The sequence below is a fragment of the Camelus ferus genome, chromosome 25, assembly GCF_009834535.1.
Source record: "Camelus ferus isolate YT-003-E chromosome 25, BCGSAC_Cfer_1.0, whole genome shotgun sequence".
NCBI lineage: Eukaryota > Metazoa > Chordata > Mammalia > Artiodactyla > Camelidae > Camelus > Camelus ferus.
This window is the reverse complement of record NC_045720.1, coordinates 34,953,978-34,979,237: the sequence shown is the minus strand read 5'-3', so window position 1 is coordinate 34,979,237 and position 25,260 is coordinate 34,953,978. Positions and strand designations below refer to the sequence as shown.

The 25,260-nt window shown below is 45.3% G+C and overlaps 1 protein-coding gene across 1 annotated transcript in view; it reads right to left on the bottom strand.

Annotated features, from left to right (window-relative positions):
* CDH17 (cadherin 17) overlaps nt 1–16,241 on the bottom strand; it is a 92,107-nt gene extending 75,866 nt beyond the window's left edge. Inside the window, exon 1 of the mRNA XM_006191988.3 lies at nt 16,098–16,241. The gene's annotated coding sequence lies outside the window, so the exon portion shown is untranslated. The remainder of the gene's footprint in view (nt 1–16,097) is intronic.
* Nucleotides 16,242–25,260: the final 9,019 nt, after the last annotated feature.

The following is a 25,260-nucleotide window of genomic DNA, read 5'->3' as shown; positions in this document are numbered from 1 at the left end:
GCCTAGAACATCTGTCATACCGGACAGCAAGGAAGTTATCAAAAACTACCGGGGGTGTATCAAAGGATTCAGAAGTAAACAGAAGGAGGCTCTCAGAGGCAAAAGATGGAAATTTTTGAGAACCATTAAGAATAATGACGGCAATGAACTAAAATACACCAAATCTGTTAAAAAGCCATGAGGTTGTAATTATATGCAACAAATTATTGAATAATATGCAACAAAAATTCATTGATGAAAGAAAAATACCATATGATATCACTCATATGTAGAATCTAAGAAGAAAAGAAAAAAGGAGATACTAATGAACTTTTCTACATAACAGAAACAGACTGACAGACATAATAAACAAGCTTATGGTTAGCAGGGGGAAAGAGGGTGGGAAGGGGTACATTGGGAGTTCGAGATTTGCAGATAGTAACTACTATTATAAAATGATTAAAAAACAAATTTTTTCTGTATAGCACAGGGAACTATATTCAATATCTTGTAGTAACTTATAATGAAAAATAATATGAAAATGAATATATGTATGTATATGTATGACTGAAACATTATGCTGTACACCAGAAATTGACACATTGTAATTGACTAAATAAATAAATAAAAATAAATAAATAAATTCATTGATCTCCTTTGGAGGATGCTAGAGAACCTATTTATTATTCTGAAAACATGTAAGAATCAAGGATTTAACCTGCCCTTGCCCAAACTATATCTCAGTTAACTAAATAGTTTTAAGGAAAAGTTTCTCACTGTAGAAGTCGTTCAGCAAATAAATGAAGGAATGATGGAGTTAGAAGATTACCATTTTGCAACCGCTACTGAAAAATGGATCCAATCAAAGATGATGAACTACGACAGACAGACAACTGGTGGCACCATGTGCCTCTTGAGAGAAGCATGCAATACCCCTTATGAAGAATTCTTGATGAAAAATTATACCTGAATCAGATCAAACCTCCAGTTCTAAGAGTGTAGGTCTAAACAGCTGGTCTACAGGAAATACTGGTCAGAGGAACAGGTTACAGATGAAATGACAGTCAGAGTTGCAAAATACAAAATGTGAGACACTACAGGGCAGATGACTCTGTTTCTTCCATGTATAAACTGAAAAGGGAAAAAAAAGATTAAATGATTATAGACTAAAAGAAAATTAAGAGAATGTTTGGACCTTATTTGGACCTGATTGAAACAAACCAATTCTTTAAAAAAAAAAAAAATGGAGGTGAGAGGGTATAGCCCAAGTGGTAAAGTACATGCTTAGCATGCATGAGGTCCTGGGTTCAATCCCTAGTACCTCCTCTAAAAATGAATAAGCCTAATTGCCTCCCCCCAAAATAATAATAGTAGTAATCTGTAAGTTAATAAACCTAATTACCTCCCTCCCCTCTAAATAAATAAATAAAATTATATAATTAGGGAAATTCCAATGCTGTCCATTTTTAGGTGTGAAAATGGTTATGTAATTTCAGTTTTTAAAGAGTTCTAATTTAGTAATACATGTGGAAAGACTGATGGATGAAGTGGTTTGCTGTCTTGGATTTGCTTCAGAAGAATCCATTTAGGCTGTGGGGGAGGGTAGCATGGTACACAGGCAGCTTAGATGGAAAAGATCGGGTGTGACCTGAGACTTGCAGAAGCTGGGTGATGGTACGTGGAAGTTTATTACATTATTCTCTCTACTTCTGTTTATTTTAAAATGTTCTATTAGGAAACATTAAAATGAGAAAATTCAACGTACACACACACCCTGACTTCTTGTTCTTGTTTTGAGCAAAGGATCTGGGTCAGTAACGGGTGAGTGGTGATTCTTTTGTTTAAACAAGCAAAGCATTCACTTCTTTTTCTTAAAAAAGACTATTTATTTCTTTATTTAAAATTATTTTCATTGAGATATAATTAACATATAATATTGTATTTTAGCAGAAACATCTTAAATGTCCACATACAGTGACTAGAGTAATGGTTAAGGAAGCCATAACACATTCATAGGATAGAATATTTTGTGACCATTGACAATGTTACACAGAAATTGTAATGATATGAAATGTAATTATGGTAAATCATCAAAAGTGAGGCCAAGGAGGATGCAAACTTGTATTTTATAATATTTCAGTAGAAATTATAATAAAAAACTCCCTCTGCATAGGAAAAATCTAGAAGAAAGACTTTGAAACACTGACAAATAACCCTATGACTACAGCAGATCTATGAACAAGTTTTATTAGATTTTGACATTTTTCAATCTTTTCTCAACATGGATTAATTTTATAGCAGATAAATAAAATGGAGTGTTATTTTTGTTTGTTTCTTACTAACTTTTTGTTTGTTTCTTACTAATTTGCATTTACTTCTTTAAGGACAGTGATGAGCACTTGCTGATTGGAACGCTGCCTGACAAGAGACCATTCAACCGTGACACCGTGTGCTGAACACTCCTATTTCACATTCTGGATCTGGTCTTTCAGAAAATTTAAATGAAGCCTCCTGAATTAGAAAGTAAATTTGGAGGTCAAAGCACTAAAATATTAGTATTCAGAGATAATAACCATCCTCCTTTGTTAGCGCCTAAATGATGTAAAGACTCTTCCTGAGCTTGGCTCTGTGGCCGGGTGGGTGCACAATAGCACCTACAGACACAGGGGCCGGTGACCTGGCCACCAACGGGGTTGTAGGGGGAGGGGCAGATTGTCCACTTGAGATTAAGCGTCAGGAATTTGCAGACATCCTGGGGATGTCGTTAACCTTTCACGGCACGCTTTGAGGCTCTGTATCTCCAATGGTCAGAGAAATCTAAGCTGATGGTGGGGTCACAAGTGATTACACTCAGTGCCATTCAGGAAGTATCATTCCAGACCATATACTAAGCATTTTATATTACCTCATTGAATCTTCAGGGTGCTCCCCCTCCCCTATGGCACAGGCTTTATCACCACAATTTTACAGTTAAGAAAAAGGAGGTTCAGAAAGGTCAAGTAATTCTCTCAGGGTCACACAGCTGGTGAGTGTGTTTGTCCTCTAGCCTAGGAAGGTCTGCCTGCAAAACACTTTCTGCACTGTCTGGGTTTGGCAGGCCACGGGGCAGCACTTCGTGGACATCAGTGATGGGTGTCACTGCAGGCATCAAGCAAAGAGCATTTCTTGGGCAAAAATCCTAACCTTTGAAGTAAATGCGGCAGCAGGACTAGGGTGGGGATGAATACCTGTGACACAAGACAGATGAGTTCAGAAGACAACTTACGCCTCTGTCAGCTTGTCTGGGCAGCAAATCCAGGACAAAAGCATTCAGAAAGCCCAGCAGGGGCTGGTGGGCCATGAGTAAGGAATACATATATTTCACAGCTCCTTTTTCCCACCATCTTAAATCGCTTTTAAATAGATCACAAATGATATTTTTATAGCCAAACGCAGCCCCTTTTCCCCCGTGGCAACTAATGCAGTAAGAGCTCATTTACTTAGCATCTACTGATGAGAAAGTAGGGATACAATAGGATGAGAATTGATGGCTGTAAAGATGAACCAAAGGCAGGGATATCCTAGAGAGGTTTATGACTCATCAAAATGCGATTATATTCCAGAGGCAGAGCGCTAAATATAGCTTATTGAATTAAAATCTTCTGACCACTGTTCAGCTGCACAGGGTGATGTGAAATCTATATAACCAGAATAGTTGATTACCCAGAACACCACACTGGCTTTTCTGCCATTGGATCTAGGTAAACACCGCCTTCACAGTGTATATTTACTCCATTGCACGAAGAGTTGAAGATAGATAAAACCAAACTGGAAAAGAATCTGGTAGAAAATGACCTGGAGAAAACCCTTTCAAAATGTATCATTTCTAGGGAGAAATTAAACTCTACCACCTGGGAGTCTGCAGAGATCCTCCAGCACATCAGGGGAGGCCTCCCAAAGCTATCACCGTGTTTAAGGAAATATATGTGACTTGTTGCAGACACCCAATAATTGCTAAGGGTCCTAAGTGGCAGCTGTTGCTACTATTACCACATTATAGTTATGAACATGATCCTTGCCTTGTAGGTTCTTATAACAGAATTACGTTGGTGGAAACGGGCTTGTATTATCCTATATTTTGTCTTCAGAAGAGGAGTGGATGCGGCTTTGGTCTCAGTTTAAGACTCCCCTGAACATAGTACAATCTAATAATGACCATGCTATTCCCTGTCTTATGCTTTTAATTTATCCCAAATAAGGAAAGAATGAAGATCAGGCACAAGACAGAAAGACTACAGTATTTCTAAAATGTAGAGCCTTCGTGAAAGAAGTGTGACGAGCAGAGTTGTCCAGTGAAGCCCCTGAGCTGACAGAAGCAGAAGAGAACAAAAGGCGCCCTTATTGCCAGAATTAGTCAGGATTCTCCAGAGAAGCAGAACCCATAGAAAGAAGTTTCTTTTAAAGAAAGAAATGCAGTTACAGAGACTGGCAAGTCCAAAATCTGAAGGATGGGTCAGCAGACTGGAGAAGCAGGAAGAGCCAGTGTTGCAGTTTAGGTCCAAGGCCATCGATGACAGAACTCACTCTTGCTGGAGGAAAGATCAGTCTTTTGTTCTATTCGGGCCTTTGACTGGATAAGGCCCACCATGTGGGGGAGGGCGGCCTAGTTACTCGAGTCCACCAATTTAAATGTGAATCGCATCCAAAAACACTCTCACAGAAGCACCAGGATAATGTTTGACCACACATCTGGGCAGTGCAGCCCAGCCAAGTCACAATCTCACCCCCCCCTTCTCTCTCTCTCTCTCTCTCTCACACACACACACACACACACACACACACACTAGCAAGATTCATCACAAAGTGAGGAAGGCAGTATCTGGGTCCTACTGCCAAGCACAGAGGTCTTGTAGGGCCCTCCCAAAAGGCCACATGCCTGATGACAGCATCACTGCCTCAGTTCCAAGGTTCGGTTTTATTTCTTCTTCTTTAAAGAGAAAAATTGTCCATTGATCCAGAACACGGGCATTATTCATCTAAGACATTATCTGTAGAAGCTCTGAGGTAAATATTGGTATGTCTCCTTGTCACAGATGAAGAAACCCTTCAGCAAAGTGACTGGCCCAGTATCCATCAGCTAACAGACAGAAGACAGGCCTTCAGCCTCCGTATCACTGGTGATTTCTCTTCCTGCTGCCTCAAAGGTAGGGGAAGAAAGAGGATCAGATAAACGCCTGTGATGGGAAGTGTGTGTAATATTTCACGTGCTGTTCTGTGATTGCAACTCTGGTTCGGGGGCTTGTGGGAAGGAATATTCACGCAGATGAACATTCGAGCCTGTCGCCTGCAATCCAGACCTCCTCTTCTAAAGAGATTGAAGGATTCTCCTGGCAGCAAGACACGCCCACAGTTCCCAGACGTTCACATCCTCTCGACCATTGTAACTTGTTGCAGGTTCTTACTGAGGCTCTGGAAAGGCTCTCATCCGGGCCATCTCCCCGGCCTCCTGTTTGCCGGCCCCAGACTTAGACGAACGGTTGAGGTCAGTCTGCGGCAGAGCCAGCCCCAGGAGCCTCTCGCTGAGAGACAGGCAGCCAGTGGCAAGGCTGCTCTTTGATCTCTAGCTGGCCCCTTCTGGACCCCTGGATGACCCACATCAGGGCTTCCTTTGGGAAACCACGTCTTCGGCTCATGCTTGGAACCACCCTTGTTTGTGGCTGGGTGTTTTGAGGGTGGAAACATTGAGTTGGAGGCACATAACAAGAGGATTGTAATAAAATCACTTGTGCTGTTTGCTTTTTGTGTGTTTGTATTTATGTTGGTACTGGGCTAGGAAAGCAGCCTATTTCTTTCTGCTCCCTGTGCACCCCAGGTAACCCTGTTCCTGCTTTCGTCCAGTGCCCGATCTCCAGGAGCACCAGAGGTCGGTAAAAGGCTGAGGGCTTGGCAGAACCACAGGCATGTGGGATGCAGACATGAAAATAACACCCCCATCCGTGGGGTGTGACCCAACCGACACGTCCAGCGCAAGCCGGACCTGCCATGGCCATCTTCTCCTGGGGGTGGCTCAGGAAAACCTGCTGTCCCCTCCACAGTGCCTCTTGCTGCAAATAGTGGGCCAGCGCACATTTGCCAAAGCTCTGCAAACCATGGCAAATGTAAAAACAATGCGAGAGCAGTCAGTCTAAGCCAAGACAGCCATGTGCAAGTGGAAAATTAAGGATGACAAGAGGTAATCCCAGAGAGTCTGATGCAAGGATAATGACTAGAAACCAGGAAAGTGCTTGCCTTAATTAAAAAAAAAATGTTACTGGCAATAAGGCAATAATTCAGAAAGGATTTCTATTAAGAGAACCCTGCACTGGAAAGAAGTTAATAATGCATTAACTCATTTAGATCTCAAAGTGACATTATGAGCCTACTACATACTTTCATTGTCACCGCCATCTTCTGGATAAGGAAACAAGCCCAGAGAAGGTCAAAAAACTCACACAAAGTAACACTATTAGTAAAGTGATACCACCAGGATTTGAACCCAGGAAGTTTGACTCCCGACTCTTAAGAACTTAACCACTTTACTACACGGCATTCTAACTTTATAAATTTTTTTAAGCTTATGAGACATTAATAGGGCTGTTAGGATTTATCTTTTTTATTCCATCTTATTTTGTATAACAATATCACATACACTGATTTATAATAGAGACAATAATAAAGTTGTGTATTTTCTAAATATTTTATAATTGGGACTTTTTTTTTTTCCCCAGCAAGTAAGATCTTGCTCATGTTCCTTCCCCCAGAATTTTCCATATATGGGACTTGTACTGGCCTGGAAAGGTTTTAACCCAAATTGGTTCTTTAAAATATGAGATCACAGTGCTCATTACCCTACACTGTGTTGTCTCTTTTGGGTCACACTGAGTTTTAGCTTCTTTCAAGAATGATTTCACTGCATCAAAATTTAAAACCTTAAATTGAGCTCTAATTTATTTCCACATATCAGTGAGTAAGATGAGAGGAAACTGAAGTGATCTGTGTTTTCTGATTTTTGGCTTTTGGAAGGATTTTTTTTTTTGTCTTTTTTTTTTTTTAACTTAGTCTTCCTAAAATCATACCGTGAAGATAACCTCATTCTGCATCAGCAGATAAGTGAGCAATCTGTCTCCAAGTGAATAGAAATCTTAGAGCTGAGTTTTTTTGTTTTTTAAGTCATTCCAATGTTTCCAATGCCTTTAACAGTCCCTATGGTGTCACAGGCTGTGTGGTGACCTACCTCTTCATTTAGTTGCTGTGACATTGTAACTTCTTTAAGACTCGGTTTTCTCAACTACAGAATGGAGCCAATAATCCCTACATCTTGAATTGTGAGATATAACTGAGGCAGTAAAGATAAAGACCCAACACAAGCTTGGCACAAGGAAGGATGCAAGGACAGCTAAAAGCCCCCTGACTCCCCCTCGTCTGAGCTCTCCCAGTTCTCCCTCTCTCACGAGGCATGTGACTTTGGATATGCTTCATTCATCTAAGATTTCTGTTTCTTGGATGTGTGCCTGGGTATCAAAGGGTCCTGCTGACTCTCTCTGTGACTCCAAGATGCCCTCTGCCCACCCACCACCTACTCTGTGTGCTGGCTACCTCCCATCATCCAGGCTGGTGCTCAGTCCCGGTCCAGGCTCCTGGCGGATTTTTGCATCCTCGCTCACATCTGTTATCTCCAGGACATCTGAAACGAGCTAAATGTGCCAGTTATGCACTACTCAAGTAACTGCACAAATCTGAAGCTGCCTCCATTAAAATGAATGTTTGGGCTGAAGAAAACTTCATCTTGGAAAAGAAAGAAGATTCCCAAGTTTGCCAGAGAATTTTCTTAATGCAGCGACTAACCTAGACTTGGCAGAACTGGGGGCTCCCCCAAAGCAGTGACAGTGTCTTTCTTCTGCACCCTCCCAGCAGCAGTGTGCTCCAGTATAGCCACACCACCACCTCTCTCCATCCACTGTCACCATATTTGATTTGGAAACGGGACAAAAGAGAAATCAAACTGAGGGTGAGCTCAATAAACTATGGGGTGCTGACTGAATAAGACCATAATTAATTACACACCCATCTTTTACTGAACACTTACTCTGTGTCCAAGTTCAATCAGTAAGATGTTTAATCCCCACAACAATCCTGTGAGGTAAGTAGATACTCATGAAATAAGAATTTTAATTTTCCTCGTTTTACAGATGAGGAAACTGAAGCAGAGAGAGGGGCAGTGGTCTGACTTCAGAGTCCACGTCCCTTACCACACACTGTATATCACCCGTGATGGCAGCAGTAACAGTGACGGTGGCTTGTATTTAGTGACTGCCTCAATGCACATTTAGCGATACCACACAAATGAAATACGAAGAGGGAATTTGCTCATTAAAAGACAAAAAACCCAGCTTCAAAGATGCCCATGTTTTAATGAAGGAGCAAAATTCATCCCAGAGATACATGGTGCTTTTGTTTATTCCAGTGATTTTCAACTCTAGCTACATATTAGAACCACTTGGAGAGGTTTTTTTTTTTTTAATACCAGCATCCAAAACTTACCCCAGACCTGGAGGCGGGACCCAGACATCAGTAATTTTTTAAAGCTTTGCAGGTGACTCTGACGCAGGTTGAGAACCACTGGTATACTTTAATCAACATACGTAGGACCATTTTTGGTGAGAACATGGTTGGAAAGAAAAGCATTGTCAACAGCAACAAAAAAAAAAAAAACATTCTGCACAATAGTTACAAGAAGCTGGAGTCTTCTTCAAATAGGAAGAAGAGTTGCGGAACCTAGAAAAGGGAAAAGAGAATGTTTGGAAGGAGATCCATACAGTCCAGGAGGAGAGACTGAAGATCCAAAAACAAGATGACAGGAAAGACCCTCGGGGAAAAGATGAAGTGGGAGCATACGAAACATGGATACAACAACACTTCACTCTTCCCTGTATCCACACCTGCTGCTGTGGGACTTCGCAGCTCCTCACATCCAAAAGTAGACTCCTTTTCCCCTCCTCTTGAATCTGGGCTGATTCTATGAGTTGCTCTGACCACAGAATGAAGTAGAAGTAATGGAGTGCCAATTCTAAGCCTACATCTCAGAGACCTAGCATACTTCCACTCACCTGCCAAATGAACAAGTCTGGGCTTATCTGCTGCAAGTCGAGAAACCACATAAAACAGAGCCTAAGTGTCCCAGCCAAGCCCCCAGATGTGAGAGTTTGGCCAAGATCAGCAAACTGACCACAGCTAACTGATGAGCCATGGGAGAGTCCGGCTGAAACAAGAAGGATCACATTGTGGATCCTCAATTGCTGATGCACAGAATTGTGACCACTACATTTGGGGCTAGTTTGTTATGCAGCAATAGCTAACTGATACAGATGACTAGTGAGATGGCCTGTGGAATGTCTGAGAGACATCAGAAGGGTAACACCTAATACTCAGTTTTAGGTTGTTGTCTGAACTCTGCTATAAACCCTCTTGAATCCTTCTTCCAACAAGGCCCAAATCTTCAGTGAGCACAACCACCTTGGCTACTGATACTTTTCTAATGAAGAAAGGGGATGCAGGGCAGCAAGTAACAGGAGGGCAGCTGTAGCAGGAAAGATGCAGAAGTAGCTTGAAAATTCCTCAGAGGCAGGAAATCAGAGTGCGAGATCATCAGGAGGAAAACAAACCCTCCCAAGGATTCTGAGACCCCTGAAGAAGGGGACATGGGACGAGCCCCAGCGTGTGGAGTGGACCTCAGGTAAGGTTTTCAGGATATAAAGGAAAAGGTCTCAGGCTGGATGGCTCAGGACACACCTGCAGCAGACCTTTGGGTATGCTGACATCATTCCATTTGATCCCCACAAGGATATCCCGAACAGGGAAGTATTTATCACCCTCACATTGTAAGAGTCAGGATCAGAAGATGAAATAACCTCCCCAAGATGACTCACCAGGGAAGTGGTGGAACCGGGGCTGTCTGACTCATGCTTGCTGAGTAAATCTGATTAGGAGGTAGGAGCTCTGAAGCCTTCTTCCTGAAACTCCAAACTCCCAGACCTTCCAGGTTGTGGCTTCCCACTGTACCCTGGCCTTATTTGAATAAAGTGACCCCAGATCCCCAGATCCAAATCCTGGCATCCCGTTCAAATGCCATCCCAACCCACCGCGTAGGACTTTTCACTCTAGTGAGTAATTCCATCAGTTTCCACCAACCCGGCAACCCTGTTTTCAACCAGAGCCAGGGTTTCTGGGTTCCTAGGACCACCTCGCCTTCCCCCACCTGGCAGTACTGGGCCCTCAGATCAGAAGACCAGCCCGGGTTCACATTAGCATCCGCTGCTCAATGCAATGATCCAATCCCGCCCCAAGACGTGGCGCTTCTCCCCAGAGCCCGCCTTGCCTGCAAAGCCCTGAGCAAGCGACACGGCAGCTGGCGCATGCGCTGACCCTCCGCGTGCGGCAGGGGAGGGGAGAATCAAGACTCGAGCATCATGAGGCTGGGGGTCGCAGGGAACGTCAGGAACCCATGGCTTGTGTTCCTGCCTCTCTCCCTCTGCCACTGCAGGGTCAAAAACATCTCTGTATGCTGGGAATTTTCCCCTAAAAAATTACGCTTTCTTTAAAAAAACAAAACTGTGCCACCTGCTTTTGCTTTCAAATTGATTAAAAAAAAAAAAAGCCTTGATTTTACCTCCCCAGGTCTCCAGGGGGTGGGAACGAGGACAATTAAGCTCATTATTCCCCCCATCTGCTCAGGTTGCACATCTCACAAATACACTGTCCATTCTGGCAGGACCCTGAGCCGCACCTCCCTCCCGCCCTGGCAGAGAACGTAATCCTTACAGCGGGAGCAGTGCTTTGCCGCAGGAGATCAGCAGGTCAGATAAAAATTAATTGAATGTGAAGCACCTTCTCTTCATGCTAATTGCAAACCCAGCTTGGAGTCTCACATTTGTAAGAAGCTTTTATCATAATTAATCATGTATTTTATGGAAGGGCGGCTCTGGTGACAGCTTGGTCCAGGTCCCTGGATTTCCGGGCCTGCCTGTGAGTCCATGGTGACTCACAGATGCATGCCTCATGCCCACCTCCCTGGAGGCCATGACCTTCGTCCCTGAGCATCTGTCACCCGAGGATGACTTCAGCGTCCATCTGAGCCACCTCTTCCGGGGCCCACAGCTTTCAGATTCATCTCCCAGCTGCTCTTACTCCTCTGGGCTGCTAGCTACCTTAAAAGGGCCCCCTGCAGGCCCTGCACATCCCACACACTTTCTGTTGCTAACAGATGAGTCTAAGTTTATCATGGCTGCCTGAAGGATAATTAAAATCCCAGCCTGGAGGGTCAGCTATCCATCGGCAATTAGGACATCAGTTACTAGCCCCCCACCCCTCAGACCCATCTGGGCTTCACTCACACACAGCGAACTCCACCTTACTTTGAACGCTGCAAGACTGGGAAATTACAGGGTGGCAGGAAGGGGAAAGGGGACAGTGGGCCACAGAGGTAGGGGCCCAGGAGGTTCGGAGTTTGAATCCTGCCCTGTGACCCTCTAGCCGAATAGCCTTGGGCAAGTTATTTAAGCTCTTCAAGCCTGAGGCTCCTCCTTCGTTGAGCGGAGACAGGGCTACCTGCCTCCCCCGAGTTGTTGTCAATGAGAGGCTGTTGTCAATAAGATAAGGTACCTAAAAACAAACTACTCGTGCGCCAAAGCTGTGGGCCAGCTCGTTGCCCTGCCCTCCAGAACCAGGTCGGGGCTTCAGGCCCAACTTCATCTGCCAACGCTTAGTGAGGTGAGCTGGTTCTGTCCCCTTTAAGCCCACATTCCCCATCTGCACCCCACTGTTTTTCAGCCTTCCCTTGATGACATGAGGTTAAGTGGAAGCCCTGAGATGGAGGCACTGCCCAGCCAGAGGTTAATTTGTCCTCAGTGTGCTGGGCAAAGGGAGTACCACAGGCAGGCTGCAGGAAGAGGCAAGGCCTTTTGAGGGGCCCGATGGGGAGGAGGAGGGAGCCCAGGATGGCAGGCATAGGGGGAGAGGCAGGGCCTCAACCCCCAGAAGCATCTGCCCCAGCCAGTCCCCATCACCCCTTCTGGAAAATGACTGGGAGCTCCTGCCTTTCCACGGTATCCTACTGGGGACTCTGGGTCTGAGACCTTGGATATTTTGGGGCCTTGAAGTCTGTTATATTTCTGCATGAAGGCCCCAACCTCAGAGCCTTCAACCCAGGCAGAGGCACTGACCAGGGCCTCTTCACAGCCAGCCTCCTCAGGTCCTCTGACTACCTCGCCTTCCTCCAGGGGGAGCCAGGGAGGACCTGCCAGAGACACGACCCTCAGCTCTCCAGGACAGAATGGGGTCCAGTGTCCTCCCAGTCCTCTCTCCATGATCCCAGAAGTGCAGTGTAGCAGCCCCAGACAGACCTGGGATCAAATGCCACTGACAAGCTGTGTGACTCTGTGTAAGGTGCTCAACTTCTCTGAGCCCCCCTTTCCTCCTCTGTAAAATGACAATAGTAGTAGTACCTGGTGACGTTGCTGCAAGATTTCCACGAGATAAGGTGTGTAGCATGACTCAGAGGAAGCGCTCGGCGAATGATAGCTCTGATTTCACTGGGTGGGAAAATCTGGGAGGAGAGAGCAGAGTCACAGCCAGCAAGGTACAGAGCAGAGAGTGCAGGACAAGGAATCAGAAAATCGGGGCTCAAATCCAGTTCTGCTGCTTCATGGCCGTGTCTTAGACAAGTCACTGGACCCCGACACAGTGGGAAGGGTGACACGTCTCACAGCGCCGTCCTGAAGGTGCGTGTGAAAGCACAGTGTTCGAGAGCCGCCGTGAGTGGGCATGGTTTGTAGGTTCAGAGGATGCCGGAGCATCAGGAGACCTTGGAAACTGTCATCACAAGGGCATATATCAGGCTTTATTTAATGTCACGTCCCTCCAGCACAGAGGGTGGTGCATAATTAAAGCTCAGTAAATGTTTATTTTTGACTTAATAGATTTAGCCCAACCCTCTTCACTTTCTAGAGGGAAAAATCCTCTAGCGTGGAAGTGACGAGACACCAGCAGAAGAGCTGAGGCTGGTCCCAGCCTCCATGGTCCTGCCTCCTGGTTCATGTTCTAAAAAACACCATCTTCAGTGTCAGAAGCATCCCTACTGCCCATTCTCATTGGTCCCACCTCACTGCACGTGGTGGCTGAGGGTCATTCACCCCCAAACCTGACCCTGTGGGAAGCAAGACTAGTCCAAGCCTTGAGAGGCTCCCAGCAAAGCCCTAACTGCCCCCTGACAAAACCTGCCCTCAGGGGACCCCGGGTCCTGGGGTCCTGGTGGACAGTCATTCATTTCTTGAACACCAGGATTTGTGAAGGGATAGAAATACGGATACCTGCATGGGATTTGGAGAAGAAGGAAGACGGGGTGCTGGTAACAAAATAAACAGGTGCCCATTGTGAAAGTCACAGAAGATCCCCAGATCACTGACAGATTCACCACTCTGCCCTGGGGAAGACAAGCCGTGCCCATGAACACAGCCCCTGCTCAGCCCCCGTGTCTGTCTGCAACCTTGCCCTTCAGGCTGGCGTCCTGTCAGACACCAGGAGTTGGCAAACCAGGCACCAGGCCAGGGTCTTGCCAATACGTGCCGGGCTACAAAAGCCAGACTCTGTGTTTACGGGGATTTCCAAAATACAGCTGTACAGAGGTGAGTCATGGTGCCTTTAACGAGGACGTGGACATTGACCCACACCGGCTGTCCATTTGGTGTCCATTTTTGGAAGCTGGGGGATCCTCTATGGCATTTCAAAAGGCTGAGCTCCTTCTACCCCTCAGGAGCCTCATCAGGCCTCTGTCCCAAGGTCTAGGCCAGTGCCTGCTGGAGCAGACTGTCCTGGGAGGTTATGCTGGGCTCCACTCTGGAACTGAAGCAGAACCCTCTGGAGACAGGGCCCTGGGATCTGCAAGATCCACAGGGGACCAAAGTCTGATTACTGGGCTGCACTCCCCTCACGCCGAGTGCTGGTGCTGGATCCCTAAGTGCCAGAGGAAGAGGACGTGGAGGTGATGGTGCTTTGAAGTAGGACAGAGAAATGATTCGATGTCAAATAGGGATGGAGCCCCAGAGCCTGGGGAGGGGCTGGCGCTTCTGCAGGGCTACCCAGGCTGCCACTGTGCCACCCCCCGGGCAAGAGGACTTGAATTTGGGTTTGGCTTCGTGGGTACCTGCAGAGGTGGGATTCTAAGAGATTAGGAAAGCCACACTGAGGGCCCCATGCCGAGCCCGAGGTCAGGGGAGAAGAGCACTGTGGGGGGCATCTCAGGAACCCACCCAGAGTGTCAGTGCCCAGTACACAAGGGACCAGACCCTAGTGGGGCTACTGTGCCTCCGAAAGCATAATAGTGGTGAAGGTAACCACTGCCTCAAGGCCAGCTGTTTGGACCTTGAATAAGTCCCATGGCGTCATGAATAATCCAAAGGAGTGGATGTCTCCCAAAAAGATCATACCTAAAAGAAGGGCTGGAGAAAGGCTGGACTAAGATTTAATTTTATTAAAAACTAAACATGTCATTTCTCGTATCTCAGTGTCACAGAGATACTTGTTCCCAACACATAGATAATACGCATACAAAAAAATTCATGAACTATATTTCTGCTTCTGTGAGGTTATCACTAAAGCTGTGAGTTTATGAACGAGGATTGACTGGAATCTGACCCCTAGCTTCCCAGCACCAACTTGGGGAGCTCAGACCCACTTTGGCTTATCGCGTGGATCTATGTGACATGTGTCCTTGCCCTTTATGTAAGCTGTGTCTAATGTTCACACTGAAGAGAAGAGTCAACCAGGATTGAACTTGCTATGGTACAAGTACAGAGTTCTTTTTATCAGCACGTAAGAACGTTCCCCAAAACACGTTCTGTGGAATATTAATCCTGTAAGCTGCACCTGGGAGTATCTTGGACACACAGGTAGGGGAAACACTGCATTCTCTACTCCCGCCTACTTGGAATTCACAATGCATCTTCAATCATCATCTGAGAAAGTTTTCAGTGAAGAAAAGTAGCCGGGCATTTATTGTCTGGCCTGCCCAGTACCCCTGCCCCCTCCACGTGTAACAACATTCTGGTTTTCCTTTGGGGAACTACTTCCTGCCTCCTTTCCTCCCTCCCACCCCAGCCCTGCATTTCACGTGGTCTTGTTTGTTGAAACAATTCAGTGACAATTGCTGCCTCATCCTCAACACATACACACTTCCACATACAGGCTTCCCAGCTAAATATGACAGCTAGGGCAGTACACACACAAGACTGTTGGAGCTAAGTCTCTCAGAGCACAGCATCATTAGAAACAGTCTGTGAATTCCCGTTACTAAGATTCCTAAATCCTCGCCATATTCTGTACGTTCAGAGATTTTACCTTTCATAGCATCCCTTGGTCCCCATGAACTATATAGAATTATTCCGATAATTAGCCAAGCTTAGTTTCTGTTGCTTCTAACCAATGAACTCTTGGTGATGCCAGAAACCAGTTTCCCACATGCAAAGAAATGAAGTTGTAGCCTTACCTTACACCACATACAAAAATTAACTCAAAATAGATCAAGGACGCAAACACAAGGGTTAAAAATATAAAACTCTTAGAAGAAAACACAGAAGAAAAAGTTTCCTAACATTGGGTTTAGCAAGGATTTTGAAACCGAGGGCAGTCATCAGTTAGATCTCTTCAATCATAACTTGCTTAATAAACAGTATCCTGAACTTGCCTTCACCGATCAAGCTCACCTTAATTGTTCTTGCAAATTGCATGAGCTCCGAGCTTCATGGAGTTTAGACAATATATCACAAGACTCCTTTAGCTGTCCCCTACAGACAACACCTCTGATGTATGGGTCTCTACAGCAACAGTTGCTAAAGTCATTTCTCAGGAACGCAGAGCTAGTCTTGCCCAGATCAAACAGACTGAGACGACCAAGCATCCAACAGGGCTTGGGTGAGTGTCCGATGGATGACCTTTTGACCTCAGAGGGCCAAAAACTCCACCCTTGGATCACGCTAATGCTGCCTTTTTCTGTGCATGCATCCCATGAAGTGTAACTCAGATACGCCACAGAGCACCAATTACTTTACCTTTTCCTTGCCTCCAGTCGTCTTTCCCATCCCTCAGACCAGGTCACTTCCTCACCCCACAGATAACCCGAGGCCCTCGTCTTCAGGGAGGCGGATGTGAGACTTACTCCCCTGTGTCCTCACTTGACTGCCCTGTGAATAAACCCCTTCTCTGCGGCAAACCTCTCCATTCAGCACTTGGCTTGCTTCGTGTCAGGGAAACGAAACTGGTTCAGTAACGATTTCTCGGATATGATGCCAAAAACACAGGCAACAAAAGAAAAAGTAGATAAACTGCACTTCATCAAAATTTAAAATGTTTGGGTATCAAAGGACACTAGAAGCAAACTGAAAAGACAACCCACAGAATGGGAGAAAATATTTGCAAATCATTTGTCTAATGAAAGATTAATACCCAGAATATATAAAGAACTCCTGCATCTCAACAACATCAAAAAAATAACCCAATTTAAAAATCAGCAAAGGACTTGAATAGACATTCCTCCAAAGAAAGTATATAAGTGACCAGTAAGCACATGAAAAGACACTCAACACCACTAATCATTAGGAATTTGCAGATCAAACCACAGTGAGACACTACTTCACACCCAGAAGGGACAGCTAGCATCCAGAACACAGAATATAAAAATTCTGCTGGTGGGAATGTAAAATGGGCAGCCACTGTGGAAAACGGCATGAAGATTTCTCAAAAAGTTAAAAATAGAATTACCAAAAGATCCAGCAATTCCCATTTCTGGGTATATTCTCAAACAAATTGAAAACAGGGACTCTAAGACATTTGTACGCCCATATTCATGACAGTGTCTTCTATAATAATAGAAAGGCACAAGCAATCCAAGTGTCTATTGATAGATGAAGGGATAAACAAAATGGGGACTACATTTGTGGATACATGCAACGGGATACTACTCAGCCTTAAAAAGCAATGGAATTCTGACACATGATACAACGTGGATGACTCCTGAAGCCATTATGCTAAGTGAAGCAAGCCAATCACCAAAGGACAAAGATTACCTACAAAGAGAAAAAGAGTTCTGGAGATAGGAAAACAGCCATCGCGACACAAAGTGCTTAATGCCACTGAACTCTACACTTAAAAATGGTTAGAATGGTAAATTTATGTTATGTATATTTTATTACATTTTTTTAAAAGAAGCTCATTTCATTTTCTATAACCTAATTTTCCCAGAATGCATTTAATCATGGAATTCTCCCTTTTCACCATAACTCACTTGAGTATCACAGAGAACAAGGGATCCAGAGAACACACTTTGGGAAAGGTTTGGCACATGACATTGAGGCTGGACTTTCAAGGATAAACTCTCATGTTGCAGTAGGGCAAGGGTCTCAGCTAACATGGGAAAGAAACACATGGGGCCAGGCACCTAGGGAAGGAAGATGCCTGTGTCTCACTCAATAAACGAGGATTAAGAGGGAAAACACTAAATTGCAGAGAGCAGAGGAGGAATATTCTTCTCTGGGGTGTGATTTCAAGATATCTAGGAGATAGTTCCCATGGGGGGGAAACTTCTTTTGGAGTACTCTTTTGGAAGCAAGCTTGGAAGCTTGGAAACAAGAAATCCAGGCAAGAAGTTTGAGGCAATATGCCCCCAACATACACCCCCAGGGACTGGGGGCCAATCCCCTCCACCATTATAGACCACACTGTTGACACGCAGAATGCAGGCTGCTTAGCAACCTCAGAGCTTAATAAAGGCTTGTTGAAATTTTTTGCCTGTTCTCAGCCACGAAGGGGAACTCCTTTGGCAAAGAGTTTGGTCCACCCTTTGGCCAGGGCATTCAGGCTGGATTACCCAAGAGAATGGCATTGACTACCCAAGGGGAAGATGACAATTTAGGACAACAGAGTAGGACAGTCCCTTGTTACAGAGCCCCTCCTTACTTCCAGACATTCCTCCTAGAACTAGCCTCTGAAGGCTCTTGGTTTTCATTTGAATAAAGAAACTAATTAAATATCACTAAAAGTTTCTGAGCTTCCTTCAGGTGCCAGGCAATGCACTTTTTATGCCCTTTCTCATTATTTCCCGTTAAAAGCCTAAGAAGTAGATAACCTTAATTTCTTTCTTCAAATGAAAAAAGTGAGCCTAAGAGAAACTGTTACCTGCCCATGTCACCTAGCTGGGAATGGGCAGAGCCAGGCTTCAAACCCAGGCAGCTGGACTCCAGAACCCCGCCTCTCCTCGTGGCCACTTCATCTCATCTTTTCAGCCACCCTCTCACACAGCTGCACAGTCTGCATCCTCCTTCTCAGTCACCAAGGAGGTGGATTGTGTGTGTCCACTTCCGTCTTCTTTCCTATACTCACAATTATAACCAGAAGCACCTGTGAAACCCTGGGGTCCTGTTTATCTGTTGGGTGGGGAGCACCAGTTCCGCACAAAAGCAGGGGACTGGACAAGGTCACTATCAATCTGATTGTTTTTATGAGTCAAATGTCCTCATTTTCAACACCTAAAATAGCATTTCTCATTGCCCAGTCTGTACAGAGATTCTCAAAGACACAATAAAGAAAATCAAATTACAAGTTCACTTCCTTTGCTGCCAGAGGAGACCGGGTTTGGCATTTCCCCAACTGCTAACGTTTTTTAACTGGCTTTAGACTTTCCAAGGGACAGTGATCAAGACCAGTCCAGTAATGTCAACAAAGCAGGTAAGTGTCTACACGGGGGACGGGGGGGGGGATCCAGGTGTGCGCTGGGGGCGGACACCGAGAGACCTACCTACTGCGTAAGATCTTCTCCACGTGCCAGTCTGACCTACACCAGTTACTGTCCCTCCAACACTGTTGAAGCCACCGATGTGCAAACAAGCCCTAATGCCGCCTCACATGTGCATGGCACTTTAACAACCCTGTAGAGATTTGACTATCGTTAGAGATTACATAGCACCTGTACTTATACCGTCAGCTTAAAAACACTGCGAAGTTGGTATCATTTTTCTTACTTTATATACGAGGATTTTAAGGCTCACTATTAATTAGCAAAGCCAGGACTTGCATCCAAGGCTTTTAACTCCAAGCTCGGCGTTCTCTGGATGTGAGATACTGGCACTTACCAATCCCTCTTACACAGTTCCTTCGCCTGGCAGAAGCCTGCGCCGGGCAGGGTTAGGAAGAGTCGAGAAGGTGCTGCGCACGGAGGGGCAAGACCCAGGCGGGATGAGACGCAGGCGGGCGACTGAAGCGCTCCTCTCGCGAGAGCTGGGGGACGGTGGCGGGAGGGGTGGGCGGCAGCTGCCCGAGCGCCGTAGCGCCCCCAGGCGGCAGAGCCTTATTCTCGCGGGAAGGGCACTGAACTGGGATCTGGGATTCTCTTTGTGCAAAAAGGAGGAGGTCCTCTCAAGCTCTGAACTGGACTCGTGTCCCGGAGCGCACAGGGCGCCATGTCCTGCCGTGGGACCAGGAGCGCTCAGTACGCATTAGTGTCTGGAGTTCAGCAAGCACCTCGAGGGTGGCTGCCTCTCCATCCCTTTTATTTGGCCAAGTGACCTCCGGGAGGCCTTAAACTGACACGAGCCCAGGCCTGCAAGTGCAGGCCCTCGATGACAGCCCGCGGAGTCACAAGCAAACGTAAGTTCCAGATCGGACCTTCCCAGCGGCCCTTGTGAGCAGTCTCCTGCACACCCCTTAGGTAAGACCCTACTCTTCTGTTTGAATTGACCAATCTGGCCTTACTCCAGGAACCCCAAAGCTCTCCATCCTCGGACCCTAATAAAGCCGTGTGCCCAGGGTCCTGCTGCCCTCTCTGGCCCTGCCCGTGCGGCCCCTCAGGGCATGCCATGCCACGTGCCTCCTCCAGGACCTGTGAGTAATAAACGTCTCTGTTTCCGTTCCTCTCGTGGTCCGTTGTTGACTGGGGCTCACCATCCAGCACAGTTAACAAAGTTACAACCATCAGGTACTACCATCCTTGCAGACAACATTGTCCTGGCCGTGACTCAGATAACGCACACAGGGCAGTTAAGACGTGCCCTCCCCCAGCCCTGGGTGACACTGTACACGCGGTGACCGCTCAGCCACGGGCCTGTTTCCCGGGGTCGCATGGTGTTGCAGGTTCTGATCTGGAAGACATCTGGAGGCCTTGTTTTCACTTTTTTTTTCCCCCCACCTCAGCTCAGAACTACTTTTTGCCCAGTCATTCCTCAGATAATCCCAGCTCCTCGCACTGCTGTTTCCAAATACTGGAACACAGGATGGCCAGCCACCAGCTCTATCTTATAATCAAACAGATGAATCACAGGCAATTTCCTTTGGATTTTTAAAAATAGGATTTCCACCCCTACATCATTGCTTGTCCGGCCTAATGTTTACAAAAAAAGAAAGAAACTACTGCTTCAAGCATATCTGATTTTTTGTTTTGTTTTGTTTTCTTATTCTTTTTCATTAAAGATTATTACAAGATATTGAACATAGTTCTCTGTGCTATACAGAAGAAACTTTTTTAAAATCTATTTTTATATAGAGTGGTCAGCATTTGTAAATCTCAAACTCCCAAATTTATCCCTTCCCACCCTCTTTTCCCTGGTAACCATAGATTGTTTACTATGTCTGCAAGTCTGTTTCTGTTTTGTAGATGAGTTCATAGTATCCTTTTATTTCTTTTTCTCTTTTTAGATTCCGCATATGAGTGATATCATATGGTATTTTTCTTTCTCCTTCTGGCTGGCTTACTTCACTTAGAATGACAATCTCTAGGTCCATCCATGTTGCTGCAAATGGCATTATTCTACTCATTTTTATGGCTGAGTAGTATTCCATTGTATAAATGATTGTTTTTTAATCAGATGAAAGCTGAGTGTTTAGTGGTGCTCCTCAGAGCTCTGTGACTTTCCCATTTTATGGTATTAGCAACTTGCTCTTTTTTTTAAATTAGGTTTGTTTTCTTAATGGAGGTACAAGGGATTGAACCCAGGACTTTGTGTGTGCTAAGCAGTGTGCTGTACCACTGAGCTAAAGCCTTCCCCCCACAACTTGCTATTCTTTGTGTCTGTGGTACCCCTGAAAGTTGGATTTTGCAAACATTCACGTGACGGGTATATTTCCCTCATCAGATATTTATTTTAAAACATCTGCCATTGGTATTACAATTATTCTTTATCTTTAAATGAGGCTGGTGTAAATGTAGTGTGTGTACATATACAAGCATATGTAGGTAGGTAGGTATAAGTGTACGTGTATATAAATAAAATTGCAAATACCATTCAAGAAATTGTCCTCCAAAACTGTTTAAAATTGTCCACAAAGCAGTCGGATTTCTGCAAGTCAGACACTGGCCTTGGGGCCTCTGGGTGATGGCAGAGCGAGTAAATCTCAGGCCGCCTGAACTTTCATGTTTCTAAAGCCTGACAGTAACAGACTGATAGACATAGAATACAAACTTGTGGTTGCCAAGGGGGAAGGGGGTGGGAAGGGACAGACTGAGAGTTCAAAATTTGTAGGTACTGACAGGCATATGTAGAATAGATAAACAAGATTATACTGCATAGCACAGGGAAATATACACAAGATCTTGTGGTAGCTCACAGCGAAAAAAAATGTGACAGTGAATATATGTATGTTCATGTATAACTGAAAAATTATGCTCTACACTGGAATTTGACAGAACATTGTAAAATTACTATAACTCAATAAAAAAAGTTTTTTAAATAAATAATAAATAAGACAAAAATAAACAAATAAGACAATTAATTAATTAATTAATTTTTTTTTTTAAGTAGCTTTTCTGCTTGGAATCAAGCGGTGGAAATGTCAGCACCACAGAAGATGCAGGCTCACTTTTGTCTTCACTGATCTGACCACGATCTCAGCAAACTTAAATTACGGCTCATCTTGAGGTTCAGAAAGGACACGCCCCTCTTGAATACTCGGTTTCATTGGCAGATGCTGAAGTAAATCAACCCACAGAGAACAGCCCCATCTTTGGAATATACTGGAAAGTGGAGCATATTCCAAGATGAGAGTCTAGTTGACATTTGAAGTTATTCTAATTGCAGTACAACTTTTCCTTTAATGGGGAACCTTCTCTTTCCCACGTCCACCCCTAACACACAAACGCACACTCTGGTACACATACACGCACGCACACGCACACTCATACAGAGTCACATGTGCAAACAATGGCACTCCTTTGCTAAAAACCTCAAATCCTTTGCATCACTTTCCTAGTCACGTGACAAGACAAAAAGGTGTATAACATTTACTTCCTCTTAGCTTCAGGAGTTCAACGGGACAATTACTGATGGTTTATGGTCTCTCGTTTTGTGGCTGTTTTCGAGGCAGTCAGAGTCAGAATCCACACTCTTACTCCAATATAATCATGACCAGGGCCTCGCTGCCCTGCCCTGCTCCTGCCTTTCCCTCCCTCCCTCTGTTGTTTGCACTGCTGTCTGGCTGTTGTAGGCGACAGGCTTCATTGCGTTGGGAGCGCTCCTTATGCAAGACCTTGAAGCCTGCCAGATACTGTGTGCACTCGGTAACCCAAGGAACACATCGATGCTACCCCTGCTGGACAGCGCCCTTCCCTCCGCCCCGGCACAGTGCTCAGTAGCCGAGGCCAGGCCTTCTGGAGGCTTCCTCACTGGTCTCCTTGCGGGGAGGGGCTGGTCTTGTTCAGTCGGGTTCCTGCCAGGTCAGCTCTCCCGGGCCACGTCCCAAAGTGGGGCCACTCGATCTGTCACACCCTATTTGGCAATATTCAAGCGCCTGCATTGCCTTCTGAACCAAGTCCAAGCTTCTCAGCCTGGAAATTGATGTATCCGACACTGCTCCCATCTCAGCTCCCCGTTTAGTCACTCTCCACCTCTTGGATAGACAATAAATTAAGCGCTTTACATTTAATCTTCATGATAATCCTTTGAGATGGGTATTATCCTTGTTTTTCAGATGAAGAAATTAAGGCTTATAGAGGCTAAAGTTGCCCTAAATAACCCAGTGTATTTCATTTCCTTGGGTTGCTGATGTGACTGTAACTTGGTGGCTTAAAACAACAGATGTATATTCTCTAGCAGTTCTGGAAGCTAAACATCTAAAATCATGATGTCGGCGGGACCATGCTCCCTCAGACGACTTCAGGGGGGAATACCTCCTTGCCTCTGCAACTTCCAGTGGTCCCAGACGTTCCTCATTTCCATCTGCTTCACTCCAGTCTCCACCTCCATCCTCACATGGCCTTCTTCCCTATGTGTCTCTTCTGTGTCCAAATTTCTCTTCCTCTCCCTTCTCTTATAAAAGCATCATTCATTGGATCTAGGGCCCACTGTAAATCCAGAATGATTTCATCTCAAGATCCTTAACCAAGTACATCTACAAAGACTCTATTTCCAAATAAGGTCACAGTTTGAGTTGGACATGGATGTTTGAGGAACACAATTCAACCCACTACACCTAACAAGTAAGAATTTGAAACTACATTTTTTGACTCCAAGCCTCATATGTTTAATCACTTCATGTAACCACCTTCCAGAAACTCCTGGCTGAATTGGACTTGTCTTATTTTTCTAAAGAGATTTTTCTCTTTCCTGCCCCTCTATCCTTGCTCATGTGATTTTCTTTACATAGACCAACCTCTCCCTTTTCTTTCTTTTAACTAAACTTACCTGCTGGAAATCTTGAGTAATCTTCAAAATCAAGCTAGATGCCACTTCCTCCAAGAAGTATTCCATGATTGCACCAGCCAAGCAAGAAATTATTTCACCCATCCAAGCTTCCAACTGCCTTACTTCACATGTCTCTGTGGGCCCTTCTTATCTTCTGTCCCATTTGAGGTTTTTATGCAGTTGTCCTCATTCACACCATTCCCACCTTCCACCATTATATCGTAACCATATCATAAGCTTCTTAAAGGCAAGACTGCTTTCTCTCACTGTGTATTCTCCGCAGCACCTTGCAAAAGCAGGACCTCCACTGATTTTGCCAAGTGAATTCATAATCATTTGTCTCTGCCTATATTGAAGAGTTCACGTATTAAGCAAAAATATAGGATGCTTAAAGTCCAGCTTTTCTCCAATGCCCCCACTTGCCCAAAATGGATTTTTTTAAATAGTCCAATTTATTTTTCCACATCAAGTCCTATCATTTTAATACTATTTTCCCTTCATTTGAATTATATCCAATGACAGCAAATACAGTCCTTTCCAGGTACAATCCTCCTACATTTTTTTAGTTTTCTTTCTACCTCTCATGCTACCTTCTTTGGTTTTTTGAGACAGTCAAACTCACTATTCTCAAGGGTTCTGAAGACCAGGACAAGGTCTTAGTCACCATTACATTCCCAGCACCTGACGGCGCCTGGGCACCCGGTCCCGTCAGAAGGAGACGTGAGTGATGGAAGGTGCTGGAACACTGGGTCAGAGCAGAAGTAGTCGGAGTTCTCTGGGGGTGAGGACTTTTGCAGGCCTCATGTCGGTCTCACCACAAACTGTGAAGTAGGCGTTCTTGTCATCCCCATGTCACAGGTGGGAAAACCAAGGCTGAGAGGATAAGGAAGTTTCTCCTGGTCACACATCTATGGGAGGTGAAGCCAGACGGAAACCCAGATAGATCTGTCTGACCTGAGGTGTCGCCCTCAACCAAAGCGCCCCTCGGCCTGGAACGCAGTGGCGGCTGTCTGCCCGGCTCAGGCTGCGGGGTCCCTGGGGTGACAGTCCCGGACAGGCCCTTCAGCTTAGGAGGCTGGAGAGCTCCTGGCCATTTGTCTGCGAAGATCTGACATAAGTGAGGAGGAAGACTGAATCTGGGAGAACAGAGAAGAGTGTAAATAGTGTGTTTGTGTATGTGGTGTGTGAGGTACATATGTGGTTATGTGTAGAGTGTCATATGTGTGTTGTGTTTGCTGTATGTGCATATTGTATGTGTGTGCTGTGTGGAGGAGTGTGTATGTGGTTTGTGTGAGGGGTGCAATACGTGTGGGGGTAATGTGCTGTGGGATATATGGAATGTGTGTATGTGGTGTGTGTGTGTGTGTGGTGTGGGGGGGGTGTGTGGTATGAAGTGTGTGTGGAGTGAAATGTGTGGAGTGTGATGTGGGATACGTGTGTGGTGTGTGGTATGTGTGGTGTGGAATGTGTGTGGTGTGGTGTATTGCGGGATGTGTGTGTGCGGTGTGGGATGTATATGTGTGTTATGTGTGGTGTGGGATGTGTGTGT